Raw genomic sequence first — 19,269 nt, 5'->3', positions numbered from 1 at the left:
GGGGGATGGGGAGCCAGTGAAGCTTGTAAAGGACAGGGGTGATGTGGTCACGGGTCCGGGAATGAGTGAGTAGACGGGCAGCGGAGTTCTGAATGTATTGGAGTTTATTGGTGATTTTTGAGGGTGAACCATAAAGGAGGCTATTGCAGTAGTCCAGACGGGAGGTGATGAAGGCGTGGATGAGGGCTTCTGCAGCCGTGGAGGAGAGGGATGAGCGGAGACGGGCGATGTTTTTCAGGTGAAAGAAGGCTGACTTTGTGATCTGTTTAGTGTATTTGTCGAAGGAAAGGGTTTGGTCAAAGATGACGCCAAGATTCCGGATGTGAGGGGAGGTGGATACTGGGATACCGTCGATGTTGAGGGCAAAGTTATGGGTGGATTTTGTGAGCGTTTTTGGGCCAATGATGATTATTTCAGATTTATCACAGTTAAGCTTGAGGAAGTTGATTTGAAGCCAGGATTTTATTTCAGTGATGCAGTTTGTCAGGATAGAGTGGGTGTCGGTGGAGACGGACTTGGTGGAGATGAAAAGCTGGATGTCATCGGCGAAGCAGTGGAATTGGAGACCATGACGGCGGATTAAGTGACCGAGCGGGGACAGGTAAAGGATGAAGAGGAGGGGGCCAAGAACTGAACCTTGGGGGACACCTTGGGGGAGGGGAGCAGTGGGGGATTTGCAGTTATTGATGGAGATGAACTGGCATCTGTCAGAGAGGTATGATTTAATCCAAGAGAGGGCAGTGCCGGTGACGTTAAAGGTGGATTCAAGTCGGGTGAGGAGGATAGTGTGATCGATGGTGTCAAAGGCAGCGCTGAGGTCGAGGAGGACGAGAATGTTGAGGTTGCCAGCGTCAGAGGAGAGGAGAAGGTCGTTGGTGATTTTGAGGAGAGCAGTTTCAGTACTGTGGTTGGAGCGGAATCCGGATTGGAATGTTTCATACAAGTTATTGGCAGAGAGATGATGTTTGAGTTGAGTGGCTACAGCGCGTTCCAAAACTTTTGACAGAAAGGGTAGGTTGGAGATGGGTCTGAAGTTGTTTAGGGTGTCAGGGTTTAGACCAGGTTTTTTTAGAATGGGGGTAACAGCAGCAATTTTGAGGGAAGGTGGGACGATGCCTGTAGACAGGGAGGAGTTTATTGTTGCAATGATAAGTGGAGAGAGAGAGCAGGGAGGGAGGCTTTGACAAAGCTGGAGGGGATGGGGTCAAGAGTGCAGGTGGCAGTTTTCATTCCTATGAGGAGTTCAGAGAGGTCAGTAGGAGAGATTGGGGAGAACCGAGACAGGGGATGGCAGGACAAGGGGGGGCAGGTGGTTGGAGGGGGAGCGGGTGCGGCGGTGGTCAAGCTGTTGTAGATGTTGTCAATTTTGCGTTGGAAGAAAGAGAGGAAGGAGATGCAGTTGTCTACTGTGAATGACTGGGTGGTGGTGTTCACGGGGCGGAGGAGTTTGTTTATTGTCGAGAAGAGTGCTTTTGGGTTTCCGGAGCCAGAGTGCATAATTTGAGAGTAGTAGGCAGAGCGGGCGCGGGAGAGGGCATCTTTGTAGTGTTGTATGTGGTCCTTGTAGGCTTGGGAGTGAACTGTGAGACCCGTTTTATTGCGGAGTCTTTCAAGTTGGCGAGCACGAGTTTTCATCAGGTGGAGTTCAGGGGTAAACCAGGGAGCAGAATGGGTGAAAGAAACTGTTTTGGTTTTTACAGGCGCAAGCTGGTCAAGGCAGGAGGAGAGAGTGTGGTTGTAGTAGTCAGTGAGGTCGGAAGGGGTGTGGAGGTCAATGAAGGGAGAAGTGGACATTTTTTCAGAGAGGGTGGATGAGAATGAGGTAGGTGAAAGAGCGTTTAGCTTACGGAAGTTGATTGTGCGATAATGCCTTGGTGTTGGGGCGGGGATGTTGATGGTCAGAGTGATGGCTAAGTGGTCAGAGAGGGTGAGGTCGGAGCCATAGAGATGGTGCAAATTTAATCCAGTGGAGCAGACAAGGTCCAAAATGTGACCACGGATATGGGTAGGAAAGTCGACATGTTGAGTGAGGTTAAAGCAGGTGAGTAAATCAGTGAAGTCAGTGGTTATTGTGGAGTCAGTGGAGTCCATGTGGATATTGAAATCACCAAGGAGGAGGATTGAGGGGGAGAGGGAACATAGCTGGGTCAGAAATTAGGAGAAGTCAGACAGGAATGATGGGTGTGGTTTGGGAGGGCGGTAGACGACAGCCATGACTGACTGCGTGTGACCAGAGAGTTTTAAAGCCAGGTGTTCAAATGATGGAGCAGATGAGATGGAGATGAGGTTGGTCTTGATGTCTTGACGGTGGATAACGGCAATTCCACCACCTCGGCCCTCCGAGCGTGGTTTATTGACGTAGGAATATCCATTGGGTGTGGTGAGGTTGAGTGTGTAGTAGTCCAGAGGTTGTTGCCAGGTTTCGGTGAGACAGAGAAAGTCCAGTTTGTTATCCAGGATGTATTCGTTCAGGATGAGGCATTTATTGTTGAGGGACCGGGTGTTGAACAGGGTGAGCTTGATGTTGTTTTGAACAGCAGGGATGAATTCAGGTGATTTAGCCAGGGTTTGTAGGCAAGAGGTGCGATCGTGTGGGTTGCTGTGACCAGGTGCGCTGGGACGAAGAGTGAGAGTGCGCTGAGCCGACCAGAGGACGGGGATGGAGTGACCTGATTGCAAATAAACAAACTTGCGACCGGAGCCACGGTGAATGTACCTGGGTCGTCGGAGGAGTCCATTTGATTTGATGGCAGAGATGCATGATGGGGTGGAGCGGGTATTGAGCAGAAGAAGCCTTGCGGCGGAGTACTTCAGAGCCATGCCAGGCAGGAGCGAAGGGACGAGTACGAGGCCAAGGTCGAGGAGGCAAAGCGGCAAACGCAGCGGCAAACACAGCGGCAAACGCAGCGGCAAACGACTGCAGCCGCTAATCAAGACCACAGCGGCAAACAAGGCCACAAGGCCACCAAGACCACAAGGCCACCGGCAAACAAGGCCACGGCCACAAACAACGGGAGCGGGCCTTTCGATTCCGTATTCCGTACCATCAAAAGCAGATTCCGTTATCCAGCCGGAGAACACGCGGCACGTGCGGGTGTGAAAAGGCAGGACAGGTGTGAGATGTCAGGTCAGAAAAGTAGAAGCAGACCCTGTACATCCATCCAGTCGGAGAAGCGGCGAATATGCAACGCCAGCGTCCTCTCGCAACCGAACCTTAAAACGATGATTGTTGTTACATTATGTAGTTGTTTTGTAAAAAGTTTTGAGTGTCAATATATTTTCCACCGCACTTCATGCTTCCTCTCTACTTAGAAACAAATAGCATTTTAAAAAGATGTAGAGTTGATACACTGAAAATGAACATTTGCAAAGTCAGCTTGCTTGTTTTGAAAATAGCCTCGCCCTTGAAGTTTCTCAGAGTTTGGAGAACAAAGCCGTTGGAGGTAAGGTCAGGGCTAAACGAGGAATTTAGTAGTACCTTGATGCCCAATTCCCTCAACCAATCCACAATGCATACCCCGGCCCTCTCCCTTCCACAGATCTCCCGATGTCACTGTTCCCTACTGTTATTGTGCTTCCCTCTCTCTCCCCCTCTTGTCTCCCACTCCCTTCATTATATGTTTTATGTGTTAGCTCTTACACGAGCCTCGACTTGGGATACAAAAAAATGAGGATAGAACTATGTCCAAAATGCAAGATCAATTTCCTCGTCAATCGTAACAAGCAAGCTTATATTGTCATTTTTGTAACTTCAACATATATCTTCCCAGCAAATGTGGTCCTGGAAAAAGGTCTTGCTTCGAAATTAGATTTTGATTATTCTGAAATATGGAATATGTAATATACATTTATGTACAATTTTCTTCAAATGGAAAGATTTAATTAACTCTACAATAATATTTGCCTCGTAGGTTTCAGTGTTTCCTCCCCTCCACTCTCTATTATTTTACTGTTCATTAATTCCTTTGCTAATTGTGCCCAATTGTTGCCCGTCTAACCCACTGTCAGTTAAACCTTGCTCTTTAATGAGCATCTTTTTTGTAGAAAGTATAAGAAAATGGACATAAATTTGCATAATTTAATTTCAAAATGTTAAACATACATTAATAGATTCGAGCAATGGTAAGTTTGGTATAAAAACATTAAGCTCGCCAGTTGTGAATATGATATTTTCCCTGCTCAACTATTACCTGCTTTTGCACATGCAATTATAACATGTGCAATACCATGAGGTTAAACACTCGTTGTTAGCACTAACGGTAACAAATTACACAGTTTCAAAAGGGATGGAAAATGCAGAAATCAGACTGTTGTCAGTCTTAGGTTCCCTTTGGTGGGGTAACCTTGTTCGAGATAACTTACTATTGTGGGGGTGAAGACACCTCCATGCAGCAAAGCTGGATAATCTATTAAAAGTAAGGGCTCTTATAGACTGGCTAGATTGCTTGGGAGGGATGTACATTCATCACTTTCATAACAAATACCGTATTAATGTGTCTGTGTTTTCTATAGCAATGGACATCTAGCTGTAGAAACCTCAGCTCAAAAACTCATGATCTAACAGTTCTAAAGCGTGGATGTGATATAGTCCAAAGTACCACCTGAGCAAGTCCACCTGCCTACGACAAAAAAACAAACAGTGGACAACCAGGATGAAATGAACTGTACAAGCAAAAGGACTCAACTTGTGATGGTGAACAGGCCAAAATTGCTCATCGGTCCTGGTTAGATGGAGTTTTAAATGGGAACAAGAAAGCATCTGAAAATGCAAAGCCTGTCCACGTCCGCTTGTATTCACAAGTCTTCTTCTTCTTCCGTAGGCTCAAAATAAGTAAAACAGTTAAAAATATATACAAAATTAAAATTGATGATTTTATGCAGGCTTGACCTTTGAGCTTTAGATCTAAAAAAAACAAAAACCAGCTTCTAGCTTTGATTAGTGAACCAATGCAGTGAGCCAATATGCAAATTCTCAAAATTTCAGGTCAATTGGAGGAAAATTGATGATTTTATGCAACCATGACCTTTGACCTTTTGATCTAAAAAAAACAAACAATCGACTCCTACCTTCCGATTCCTGAACCAATTCAGTGACCCGGTATGCAAATTCTTTTAATTTCAGGTCAATTGGGTGAAAATTGGCGATTTTACGCACCGTTGACCTTTGACCTTTTGATGTAAAAAAAACCCCAAAACAATCAGCTTGTAGCTTTTAATTGGCGAACCAATTCAGTGACCCAATATGTAAATTCTTAAAATTTGCGGTCAATCAGATGAAAGTTTTATCCCTGCGCATCGTAAGAGGCGACCAAGGGTTGACGTCAGGAAGGGCATCTGGCCATAAAAACATTGCTTCAAACAGGGAACCATGATTGTCATGGGGCCCGCAAGGCTAACCCCCGCTCTAGCGGGGAAAATGGCCTTAAAACGATCATTCATTTATTCAATCAGATGAAAATTGACGATTTCATGTGACGCTGACCTTTGACCTTTTTGCCAAAATTATAAATTTGCCTTCTCCATATCTATATATATATAAAACACAGTTTGTGTGTGCGTGTGTGTGTGTGTGTGTGTGTGTGTGTGTGTGTGTGTGTGTAATGTTACCGATAGACTCCTAAACGGAGAGGCTTACGTGCTTGATATTTGGCATAGACATGGCCATTGAGCCTGGGACGAACATGGCCGAACTCAAAATATTTGACGATCCATATTTTTTATTCATATTTACCTCAGCGCATTTCAGCGCACGGAATCAACGGAATCAGAGCAGGTGGGCGCTGATTCGCTCAGAGCGATCACGTGATGATGCTATGACGCTATGAAGCTATGAAAAAAAAAATCACTATGACGCTATGAAACGCTATGAACGCGATGACGCTATGAACGCTATGCCGCTATGACGCTATGACGCTATGACGCTATGAACGGTATGAACGATATGACGCTATGAAAAAAAAAATCGCTATGACGCTATGAAACGCTATGAACGCGATGACGCTATGAACGCTATGAACGATATGACGCTATGAAGCTATGACCGCTATGAACGATATGACGCTATGAAAAAAAAAATCGCTATGACGCTATGAAACGCGATGACGCTATGAACGCTATGAAGCTATGACGCTATGACGCTATGAAGCTATGACCGCTATGAATGATATGACACTATGAAAAAAAAAATCGCTATGACGCTATGAAACGCTATGAACGCTATGACGCTATGAACGATATGAACGCTATGACACTATGAACGCTATGACGCTATGAAAAAAAAAAATCGCTATGACGCTATGAAACGCTATGAACGCTATGACGCTATGAACGCTATGACGCTATGAAAAAAAAAAATCGCTCGCTTTACCAAGGGGCTCGCTCTCCCCCCCCCTTCCCCTCCCCTCCCCTTCCCCCTCGCTTCCCCCACCCAGCAATGCCGGGTACTTCTGCTAGTCTATTATTCCGGTCCGGTCCGATCTGAAGCTTCCGCTTCCGCTTCCAGTCCGGTCTGAAGAGGACGCAGGCGTCACATACTCGCCGCTTCTTCGACTGGGCCACTGTCTGTGGCTTGCTTTTTTGGTGGTCGTGCGGATTTTTTGGCCATTGAGTCTGCCCTCCGCATAGTCCCGGCTCTGCTCCCTGCTTCGCCTACCCGGCTCCTTCGCCTGCTCGCTGTTTCCTCGGGCACGCTCTCGTGGGTTGTGTCCTTCGCAGCGGTGTGGCGGCGGTTTTCCCACCGTGATCTTGATTTGTAGCGGCGGCGGTTGATTGCCGCTGCATTTCTCGCTTTGCCGTGATCAACCTTGGCCTCGTGATCGTCTCTTTGCTCCTGTCTGCCCTCTGCTTGGTCCCGACTCTGCTCCTGGCTTCACCTACCTGGCTCCTTCGTCTCCTTCGTTTCCTTGGGCCTGCTCCCATGCGTTGGGACCATTGTTTCACCTCAACCTTGGCCTCGTGCTCGCCTCTCCGCTCCTGCCTGGCATGGCTCTGCGGTACTCCACCGCAAGGCTCCTTCTGCTCAATACCCGCTCCACCCCATCATGCATCTCTGCCATCAAATCAAATGGACTCCTCCGACGACCCAGGTACATTCACCGTGGCTCCGGTCGTAAGTTTGTATATGTACAATCAGGTCACTCCATCCCCGTCCTCTGGTCGGCTCAGCGCACTCCCACTCATCGTCCCAGCGCACCGAGTCACGGCAACGCACAAAATCGCATCTCCTGCCTGCGAACCCTGGCTAAATCACCTGAATTCATCCCCGCTGTTCAAAACAACATCAAGCTCACCCTGTTCAACACCCGGTCCCTCAACAACAAATGCCTCATCCTCAACGACTACATCCTGGAGAACAAACTGGACTTTCTCTGTCTCACCGAAACCTGGCAACAACCACTGGACTACTACACGCTCAACCTCACCACACCCAATGGATATTCCTACGTCAATAAACCACGCTCGGAGGGCCGAGGTGGTGGAATTGCCGTTATCCACCGTCAAGACATCAGGACCAGCCTCATCCCCATCGCCTCATCCTCATCCTTTGAACACCTGGCTTTTAAACTCTCTGGTCGCACGCAGTCAGTCATGGCTGTCGTCTACCGCCCTCCCAAACCACACCCATTATTCCTGTCTGACTTCTCCTACTTTCTGACCCAGCTATGTTCCCTCTCCCCCTCAATCCTCCTCCTTGGTGATTTCAATATCCACATGGACTCCACTGACTCCACAATAACCACTGACTTCACTGATTTACTCACCTGCTTTAACCTCACTCAACATGTCAACTTTCCTACGCATATCCGTGGTCACATTTTGGACCTTGTCTGCTCCACTGGATTAATTTTGCACCATCTCTCTGGCTCCGACCTCACCCTCTCTGACCACTTAGCCATCACTATGACCATCAACATCCCCACCCCAACACCAAGACATTATCGCACTATCAACTTCCGTAAGCTAAACGCTCTTTCACCTACCTCATTCTCATCCACCCTCTCTGAAAAAATGTCCACTTCTCCCTTCATTGACCTCGACACCCCTTCCGACCTCACTGACTACTACAACCACACTCTCTCCTCCTGCCTTGACCAGCTTGCGCCTTTAAAAACCAAAACAGTTTCTTTCACCCATTCTGCTCCCTGGTTTACCCCTGAACTCCGCCTGATGAAAACTCGTGCTCGCCAACTTGAAAGACTCCGCAATAAAACAGGTCTCACAGTTCACTCCCAAGCCTACAAGGACCACCTACAACACTACAAAGATTCCCTCTCCCACGCCCGCTCCGCCTACTACTCTCAAATTATCCACTCTGGCTCCGGAAACCCAAAAGCACTCTTCTCGACAATAAACAAACTCCTCCGCCCCCTGGACACCACCACCCAGTCATTCACAGTAGACAACTGCATCTCCTTCCTTTCTTTCTTCCAACGCAAAATTGACAACATCTACAACAGCTTGACCACCGCCGCACCCGCTCCCCCTCCAACCACCTGCCCCCCCTTATCCTGCCTTCCCCTGTCTCAATTCTCCCCGGTCTCCCCTACTGACCTCTCGAACTCCTCATAGGAATGAAAACTGCCACCTGCACTCTTGACCCCATCCCCTCCAGCTTTGTCAAGGCCTCCCTCCCTGCTCTCTCTCCACTTATCATTGCAACAATAAACTCCTCCCTGTCTACAGGCATCGTCCCACCATCCCTCAAAATTGCTGCTGTTACCCCCATTCTAAAAAAACCTGGTCTAAACCCTGACACCCTAAACAACTTCAGACACATCTCCAACCTACCCTTTCTGTCGAAAGTTTTGGAACGTGCTGTAGCCACTCAACTCAAACATCACCTCTCTGCCAATAACCTGTATGAAACATTCCAATCTGGATTCCGCTCCAACCACAGTACTGAAACTGCTCTCCTCAAAATCACCAACGACCTTCTCCTCTCCTCTGACGCTGGCAACCTCAACATTCTCGTCCTCCTCGACCTCAGCGCTGCCTTTGACACCATCGATCACACCATCCTCCTCACCCGACTTGAATCCACCTTTAACGTTACCGGCACTGCCCTCTCTTGGATTAAATCATACCTCTCTGACAGACGCCAGTTCATCTCCATCAATAACTGCAAATCCCCCACTGCTCCCCTCCCCCAAGGTGTCCCCCAAGATTCAGTTCTTGGCCCCCTCCTCTTCATCCTTTACCTGTCCCCCCTCGGTCACTTAATCCGCCGTCATGGTCTCTAATTCCACTGCTTCGCCGATGACATCCAGCTTTTCATCTCCACCAAGTCCGTCTCCACCGACACCCACTCTATCCTGACAAACTGCATCTCTGAAATAAAATCCTGGCTTCAAATCAACTTCCTCAAACTAAACTGTGATAAATCTGAAATAATCATCATTGGCCCAAAAACGCTCACAAAATGCACCCATAACTTTGCCCTCAACATCGACGGTATCCCAGTATCCACCTCCCCTCTCATCCGGAATCTTGGCGTCATCTTTGACCAAACCCTCTCCTTCGACAAATACACTAAACAGATCACAAAGACAGCCTTCTTTCACCAGAAAAACATCGCCCGTCTCCGCTCATCCCTCTCCTCCATGGCTGCAGAAACCCTCATCCACGCCTTCATCACCTCCCGTCTGGACTACTGCAATAGCCTCCTCTATGGTTCACCCTCAACAATCACCAATAAACTCCAATACATTCAGAACTCCGCTGCCCGTCTACTCACCCATTCCCGGACCCGTGACCACATCACCCCCGTCCTTTACAAGCTTCACTGGCTCCCCATCTCCCAGAGAATCCAGTACAAAATCCTCCTCTTGACCTACAAAGCCCTCCATAACCTGGCCCCATCCAACCTGGCTGACCTCCTCTCCAGACACACTCCCACCCGCAACCTCCGCTCTGCTGGTACCAACCTCCTGACCCCCCCCATCCGGACCAAATTCAGATCCTGGGGGTACAGAGCCTTCTCCATCGCTGCTCCCACCCTCTGGAACTCACTACCTCACACCATCAGAGACTCCTCCTCACTCACCACATTCAAAACATCACTCAAGACCCACCTGTTCAGCATTGCATTCAACATTCAACCCACAGCATTTAACCCCTGACTATCACTTCTCCTTCTCCCTCCTTTTGCTTTAAATATTTCCCTATTGATTCTTGTCTTTTTGCAATTGTTGTTTTCATGTTTTGTTATGCATTATGTTTTGCACTCTGTCAAAGCGCCTTTGGGCTTCATGAAAAGCGCTATACAAAATAAATGAATTATTATTATTATTATTATTATTATAACGAGCAACGGTACCCGCCCTATGGGCGGGGTTTCAATTGGGACGCCCATATGAAAAGGCAAAATATCAGAAATTGAACGCTTTTTTAAATTTTAAACGATTCATATAAACATCCGTTGAATCATATCACACGCAAGTCATCAAAATCGAAACAGTACATGGCGCCCATTTTGAAAAAAGATTGAATTCTGCAAAACGGAAGCACCCACCTTTCTCAGTCGCACGTTTATGTGTGAAGAGTGCGCACCGAATCTGTAACACGGAAGCGGCTGCTACACCTGTTTCTCAGTCACTTTGCACTCGCTGCCATGTTACTTCGGAGCCGCACGTTTATATAGGAAGAGTTCGTCAGGAGTCGATCTACTCTCTCCTGGTACGTAGAATAAACAGTATTTGTAGAATTTCAACAAAAGCCACATCACTGTTCATATCGGTAAATATTATTCCATCGTGTTTGGAAAAACTGGAAAATTGGAAAACTTGGAAAAACAATACAGTGTGGAGCTATGCTCGCACGATAAAGCCGGACAAAATGGACGACACCAGGAACGAAGTTTCACTGAGCTATTTATTCGAGCTCAACTTGAAAGAACTCAAAAGCACTGAATAGCCCGTTAACACGGGCGGCAATTTATATCAAAAGTTCACCACACAAAAGCCACGCCTCTCAGGCGGGGCGTGGTATGCAAATAAGTCAGCCACGCCTCTCAACGGGGCATGGTATGCAAATCGAGAGTCCACCCGGGCAAGGCAAGTCCGGACACGTCCGGGCGAGTCCAGGCAAGTAACCGCCCGCCGGTTACGTCATCGGCCGGTGCAAGGTGATTGTGTCATGCTTCCGGTAACCGCTACATGCGCCCCCCCAGAATTAACTTGCACCGGGAGAGTCAGTTTGAGGGGGGTCTTGATGACCCGGCCGAAACGACCCCTGGCGATTTGTGTGGGGGTGGTAGGTGGCGTGGCGGTGGATGGTCGGGCGGGGGGCTTGGTTGACAGGGGACGGCCCCGTCGTGGAGGAAGGGCCAACCGTGGAGGTTGGTCGAGGTCCAAATGGGCCGGCTTGAGGCGGTCCACAGAGATGCGGTCCGTTTTGCCGCCGATGTCAATGATGAACGACTTGTCGTCCCCTCTTCAGGACCCGGAAAGGTCCATCGTACGGTGGCCGGAGCGGTCCCCGGTGTGCCTCGTTCCGGATAAAAACATACTCCGCAGTGCGAAGTGCTGGGAGGCATGGGGTTGGGGGCAGTCGTGGTGGGACGTGGGCACAGGGGCAAATCTCCTGGCGGCCTCCTGGAGGACCGAGCGTTGGCGAGCCGCGGACCAGGGGCCGGTGGCGTCGGGGATTAACTCGCCGGCACGTGCAGTGGCTGGCCGTAGACCAGCTCGGCGGTGGAAGCCTGGAGGTCCTCTTTAGGGGCCGTTCGGAGGCCCAATAGGACCCACGGGAGCCTGTCGGCCCAACCGTCATCCTGGAGGCTGGCCCTGAGAGCGGCCTTCATCGAGCGGTGGAACCGCTCGCACAAGCCGTTGGCTTGGGGGTGGTAGGCCGTGGTGCGGTGTATCTTGACCCCCAAGGCCTGGGCGACCGCGCCCCAAAGCTCGGAGGTGAATTGCGGGCCTCTGTCAGAGGAGATGTCCGAGGGGCGCCAAAATGGGCAATCCAGGTGCCAATGAAGGCCTGCGCCACGTCGGCGGATGTTGTTGATGCCAGTGGGACGGCCTCCGGCCACCTGGTGGTCCTGTCCACCATCATGAGGAGGTGGGTGAAGCCCCGCGAGGAGGGAAGGGGTCCCACCAGGTCCACATTGACGTGGTCGAAGCGCCGCGCGGGCTCGTCGAATGGTGCCAACGGGGCCTGGGTGTGCCGGTGGACCTTCGTGCGCTGGCAGGCGACACAGGCGTTGGCCCAGTCACGGACATCCTTACGGAGCCCATGCCAGACGAACTTTGCTGCCACGAGCTTCTGCGACGCTTTCCGGCCCGGGTGGGAGAGGCCGTGGAGGGCGTCAAAAAAATGTGCCGCTGCCATCCGGTGGGCACGATGGGGCGAGGTTGGCCCAGGGAAACGTCGCACAGGAGAACTGTGCCTGTGTCCTCAAAGGGGACGTTGGCCAACCGCAGGCCTGTGTCCGCTGTCCGGAAGGCTTGCACCGTGGGGTCGGCGGTCTGGTCGGCCGCAATGCGGGCGAAGTCCACACCGAGGTGGACGGCGTTCGCGCTGGACCGGGAGACGCAATCGGCCACAGCGTTGTCCTTGCCCGCGACGTGCCAGATGTCCGTCGTAAATTCGGACACGGCGGAGAGGTGGCACTGCTGGCGGGCCGACCACGGCTCTGCAACCTTGGCCATGGTGAAGACCAGGGGTTTGTGGTCCACAAACGCCGTGAACGGGCGGCCCTCTAAAAGATGGCGGAAGTGGCGAACGGCCAGGTAAAGGCCGAGGAGCTCGCGGTCGAAAGCGCTATACTTGTACTCGTTAGGGCGAAGCTGCCAGCTGAAGAAGGCCAGTGGTTGCCAAGCCCCGTTCACCCACTGTTCATGCACGGCGCCCACCGCGTAGTCGGAAGCGTCCGTGGTGAGGGCGATGGGTGCGTCGAGCACCGGGTGCGCCAGCATGGTCGCGTTGGCGAGGGCCAGCTTAGCGCCCATGAATGCCTCGTCCATCTCTTTGGTCCAGGCGACGTCGTGCTTGGCCGGCTTGCCCTGGAGGGCTTCGTACAGGGGGCGCATGAGTTGGGCAGCGCGAGGCACGAACCGGTGGTAGAAATTTACCATCCCCAAAAATTCCTGTAGGGCCTTGATGGAGCGGGGGCGCGGGAAACTTGTGACTGCCTCCACCTTGGTCGGCAGCGGGACGGCCCTGCGCTTTGTGATGCGGTGCCCCAGGAAGTCGACGGCCGTTATGCCAAACTGGCATTTCGCCGGGTTGATGATGAGGCCGTGCTGGCCGAGGCGCCCAAAAAGTGTGCGCAGGTGGATGAGGTGCTCCGCCCGGGAAGTGCTGGTGACGAGAATGTCGTCCAAGTAGACGAAAAGGAAGGTGAGGTAGCGCAGCACGCTGTGCATCAGCCGTTGGAAGGCCTGGGCCGCGTTCTTAAGGCTGAACGGCATGCGAAGGAACTCGAAGAGGCCAAAAGGTGTAATTACCGCCGTCTTCGGCACGTCGGCCGGCCGGACGGGTACCTGGTGGTAGCCCCGAATGAGGTCGACCTTGGAAAAGATCACCCGCCCCGCCAAACGGGCGGAAAAGTCCTGTATGTGTGGTATCGGGTACCGGTCGGGGGTGGTGGCGTCGTTGAGGCGGCTGTAATCGCCGCATGGTCGCCATCCGCCACCCGGTTTGGGCACGATGTGCAGGGGCGAGGCCCACACGCTATTCGAGTGCCGCACAATGCTCAATCGCTCCAGCGCGTCAAATTCCGCCTTCGCCACGGTGAGTTTGGTCGGGTCGAGGTGACGAGCCCTGGCGTAGACCGGTGGACCTGTGGTTGGGATGTGGTGTTCGACGCCGTGTTTGACGGCGACAGCCGAAAACGTCGGCTGCGTGAGGGCGGGAAACTCGGCGAGCAGGCGGTGAAATCGTCCGCGGCCGGGAGCGCGCAGGCTAGCTTGGTTGGTACGGAGCCACTCAATGAGCAAGCGAGCGAGCTGAAGGTCTCCGCGTTGATGAGCCGACGCCATTTGACGTCCACCAAAAGCCCATGCGCACACAGAAAATCTGCACCCAGCAAGGCCATGGGCATGTTCGCCGTGATGAAGTCCCACCTGAAGTGCTGGCCCCCAAAGCAGAATGCGACGCTGCGTGAACCGAAGGTGCGGATGGAGGAGCCGTTTGCGGCGACCAAGGCGGGGCCACAAAGCGTGGCCTGTTTGTCCTGCACCGAGGCGGGTATCACGCTCAGCTGAGCGCCGGTGTCACACAAAAAACGCCGCCCGGACGCTGTGTCCGTAATAAACAGAAGGCTGCCTGAATGGCCGACGCTCATGGCTGGCAGCGAGCGCCAGCCTGGTCGTTTCCCGACCTGCCGAAAGTGCACGGTGGGCGGCATGTTCTGGCCTTCTGCCCGAACCTGGCGTGGTAGTAGCACATGGTCCGCTCTGGTGGAGGCTCCGGCGGTCGCGTCGGGTTCGGTCGACGGGGTGTCGCGGCGGCCACTGCCGCCAGTGGCGGTAACTCGGCCGGTGGTGGCGCCGGTCGTTGCCTCAGTCGGCCCGGGGTTCCAGGCGGCTGCTCCGACGTGTCGCCTGGCCGAGAAAAATGTATCGGCGTCCTTGGCCAGGGCGCGAGGGTCCGTGATGGGCGAATTAGCCAAAGCTAATCGTACCTGCCCGGGTAGCTGCCGGAGGAACAGCTCGCGGAAGTGGAAATCTAGGCTGTGGTCACCGAGTAGAGCAAGCATGTGGTCCATGCGTTCGGATGGACGGGCCTCACCCAGCTCCGGGAGGTCGAGCAGTTGTTGCGCGCGTTCGGTCTCCGTGAGTCCAAACGCACCGAGGAGTAGGCCTTTGAGCGCGCCGTATTTGTCGGCGTTCGGCCGACTGTAGGAAGCTCAGGACCCGGGCAGCAGTGGAGGCGTTGAGCACGGAGACCACATGGTGGTAGCGCGTCGTGTCCTCCGTAATGTTCCGCAGGGCGAATTGAGAATCCGCTTGGGCGAACCAGACGGCTGCGTGCGATTCCCAAAAGCCAGGGAGCTTCAAAGCTACAGATGACTCCATCGCCATTTTCTTGAAAAGGGGTCACCAATTGTGGAGCTATGCTCGCACGATAAAGCCGGACAAAATGGTCGACACCAGGAACGAAGTTTCACTGAGCTATTTATTCAAGCTCAACTCGAAAGAACTCAAAAGCACTGAATAGCCCGTTAACACGGGCGGCAATTTATATCAAAAGTTCACCACACAAAAGCCACGCCTCTCAGGCGGGGCATGGTATGCAAATAAGTCAGCCACGCCTCTCAACGGGGCGTGGTATGCAAATCGAGAGTCCGCCCGGGCAAGGCAAGTCCGGACACGTCCGGGCGAGTCCAGGCAAGTAACCGCCCGCCGGTTACGTCATCGGCCGGTGCAAGGTGATTGTGTCATGCTTCCGGTAACCGCTACAATAGCCTATTTTACTCCCAGCGGTCCCAGGAATACTCACCCAAAATATCGTTGCGATCGGTTGAGCCGTTTTTGCGGTACCTTCGAACGGACGGACGGACATTACATTTGGTGAATTATAGTAAGATAGAGCAAACATATATAGTTTGTTATGTCGTTATGTACATTTGTTTATCTGTGACTAAAACGTCTTCTTCTTCTTCAAATAAAATTATCACCCTCTTAATTAACCCTCTTAATTACGTTTAGACTGCTGAGACCCCTCAGACCTTTGACAACCCTTTAATTCCCCCAAGACCCTTAAGACCACCAAGACCCCGGAAGACCCAAAATACCCTGAAGACCCCAAAGACCCAAAACACCCCAACAACCCAAAAGACCCTGAAGACCCAAAAGACCCCGATGACCCAAAAGACCCTGATGACCCAAAAGACCCCAAAGACCCAAAACACCCCGAAGACCCAAAAAGACCCCGAATACCCAAAAAGACACAAAAGACCCTGAAGACCAAAAATACCAAAAAGACCCAGAAGACCCAAAAGACCCAAAATACTCCGAAGACCCAAAATATCCCGAAGACCATAACACACTGAAGACCTGGAAGACCCCAAAGACCCAGAATACCACAAAGACCCAAAACACCCCAAAGACCCAAAATACCCTTCAAGACCCTGATGCTCAAAAAGACCCTGAAGACCCAAATGGCCCCGAAGACCCTGAAGACGCTGAAGACCCAAAAAGACACAAAAGACCCCAAAGACCAAAAACACCAAAAAGACGCAAAATACCCCAAAGACCCAAAAGACCCTGAAGACCCAAAACACCCTGAAGACCCAAAACACCCTGAAGACCCAAAACACCCTGAAGACCCAAAACACCCTGAAGACCCAAAACACCCTTAAAGACCCTTTAGACCCAAAAGACGCATAAATACCCCGAATAACCAAAATACCCAAAAGACTCTTCAAGACCCAGATGAAACAAAAGGCCCTGAAGCCCCAAAAGCCCCTGAAGACACTGAAGACTCAAAAGACCTTGAAGACCCAAAACACCCCAAAGACCCAAAATACCCTCAAAGGCCCAGAGGATCCAACAGATCCTGAAGACCTAAATGGCCCTGAAGACCCAAAACACCATGAAGACCCAAAAGACCCTGAAGATCCAAAACACCATGAAGACCCAAAAGACACCGAAATGGTCAAAGATGCCTATCCCTCTGAAACGACGTGTGGTGAGGCACATGGGGTACGCCGAGTCACGCTAGATATCATAATAAAGCTTTGGTGAAAATTTGATGACAATACCTCAAATGGTAAAAAATTTTTTTACGGCCTGGACAGACACACATAAGTGATTACAAAACCCCATCTCGTGCTCTGCAAAAGACGGGCTAATTAAGAGCAATTATGGTCAATGTTAGTACAATAACGGGAATGAGTATAGAAGTCGTTGACATGCGGAATAGAAGAAGAGTTGATGTTTGATGTCTTCAAGAAATGAGGTGAAAAGGGCAAGTACAAGGCTGATTGTCTGCACCAAAGACAAATTTCTGTTTTCTATTGTCGAAATCAAAAGGGCATTGGTGGCAATGGTGTTCTTGTCATAGAAAGATTGATCCAAAATGTAATAGAGGTAAAGTGATTTCAGTAGTAGAATAATGACAATGAAAAATTATAATGGGAGAAGAAATTTTCAATATTGTAAGCTTGTATGCGCCCCAAGCAAGTATAGGCAAAAACACCAAAACGAATTTTGGGATCAACAGGAAGATTTGCTTCAAGTAAAAGTTGCCAAATAAGTAATTAAGTTAAAGGTGGAGATTTGAACAGACATGCCGGCGAGAAACCAAATGGATATAATGGTGTTTGTGGTGGATTCAGATATGGTGAAAGGAATGAGGAAGGAGAAGCGATATTAGAAATGGCGGAAACGAGGATAAATGTATATCCTCAATCCTTAAAGAAGGAAAAAACATCTCATTACTTTTACTAGCAGAAGTTTAAATAGTCAGTTTATTTATCTATTAGTCGGGAGTACCTTTAAAGAATGGCAAGCAATGTGAAAGTAAAAGCCGGCGAAGAATATTTGATTCGGCATCGATTGGTAGTTGGCGATTTTTACATCTCAAATGAAACCAGAACGACACTCAGTTGAGAGCACAAACCTCCACCAGGCTGAACAGTTTACGTTTTGTATCCCACAGATAGGCCGGATCTGGATCCGGATCTGAACCAAAATCTAATCGGCTTGTTCTTGTCACCTAACCAACTCATCCACCTAGTTTTTTTCATAACCTGCCCACAGATTTTTGAGATATTGTGCTATAAATAGTTTTTGGCTCGATCTCTCAATGGTGAAAAATCACGTTAAAAATTGTAGTATCCTATTCCAGATTCGGATCTTCACCAAAATCTAATCAAGTAGTCGTGTTGAGTTACAAGGAGGAAGGGGAAAAAGAGTTGTATATAGTGCTGCGCCGATCTAATTTGTATACCGCTTGTCCTTTATCTTCTAAACGAATGCAAATTTGGACAACACAACCTGCCGGCTGGCCAACAATTAATCGAAGAACTTTGGAGTTTGTGAAATCAGAATCACCTGATAGGCTTAGTTCACACTTTCCCCCATGTGATGTTGGGTCAAACCCACATGCCTTGCCTGCAACACATGTACATGCTGTCACACTCACAGTATTTGTTGGGAAAAGACAAGAACACAGTCAAGAAGTCAGACTCGCAGAATGACCCGGCCGAAGCGCCCCCTGGCGATCGGCGGCGTCCGGGGTGCAGGGATACCAGGTGGGATGCCCCTGGCTGCCCCTGGGATGGGTGCAGGACCGGGGGGCGCCGTGGCGGCGGGGCTGGGCGGTGCCGGGGGTCTGCCCGCAGGAGGGCGGCCCCGACGTGGGGGTCGGGCCACTGGCGGTGGATGGTCCACATCGAGGTGGGCCGGCTTGAGGCGGTCTACCGAAACGCGGTCAGGAGTACCGCCGATGTCCAGGGTGAAGTGCTTCGCCCCGGTCTCCAGCACGCGGAAAGGCCCGTCGTACGGGGGCCGCAGTGGTGTCCGATGGGCATCGTGGCGGACGAAGACGTACTCCGCCGTGCGAAGCTCCGGGGCGACGTGCGTCGGTGGGTGCCCGTGGCATGCCGTTGGCACCGGGGCGAACCTCTGGGCGGTCTCTTGCAGAGCGGAGCGCTGCTGTGCCGCGGACCATGGTGCCGTGGAGTCGGGGAGGAACTCGCCCGGCACCCGCAGCGGTTGCCCGAAGACCAACTCCGCCGCGGATGCGCGCAGGTCCTCCTTGGGCGCCGTCCGGAGGCCCAGCAGGACCCAGGGGAGCCTGTCGACCCAGCCGCCGTCGCGGAGGGTGGCCCGGAGCGCGGCCTTCAATGAGCGGTGAAATCGCTCACACAGGCCGTTAGCCTGGGGGTGGTAGGCCGTGGTTCGGTGCAGCCGGACCCCGAGCCCCTGCGCAACCGCCCCCCAGAGCTCCGAGGTGAACTGGGGGCCGCGGTCGGATGAGATGTCTGAGGGGGCGCCGAACCGGGCGACCCAGGTGGCGATGAAAGCCTGCGCGACATCGGCCGCCGTTGTCGACGCCAAGGGCACGGCCTCCGGCCACCGGGTGGTGCGGTCCACCATGGTGAGGACGTGGGTGAAACCCCGCGAGGGGGGCAGAGGTCCCACCAGGTCCACGTGGACGTGGTCAAACCGGCGTTCCGGCACCGTGAACGGGGCCAACGGGGCCTGGGTGTGCCGGTGCACCTTGGCGCGCTGGCACGCGAGGCATGTCCTGGCCCAGCCGCGGACGGCCTTCCGGAGGCCATGCCAGACGAACTTGTCGGCGATCAGCCTTTGGGAG

General features: G+C 51.7%; 1 protein-coding gene across 2 annotated transcripts in view; it reads left to right on the top strand.

Moving 5' to 3' along the window:
- The window catches only part of LOC137421667 (copine-4), a 238,575-nt gene that overhangs the window by 126,423 nt on the left and 92,883 nt on the right, over positions 1-19,269 (top strand). The gene's annotated exons all lie outside the window — the stretch shown is intronic.

This window comes from Myxine glutinosa, chromosome 2 (assembly GCF_964187855.1).
Source record: "Myxine glutinosa chromosome 2, kmMyxGlut1.1, whole genome shotgun sequence".
Lineage (NCBI taxonomy): Eukaryota > Metazoa > Chordata > Myxini > Myxiniformes > Myxinidae > Myxine > Myxine glutinosa.
Note: the sequence above shows the minus strand (reverse complement) of the source record. Positions and strands in the feature narration are given on the sequence as shown.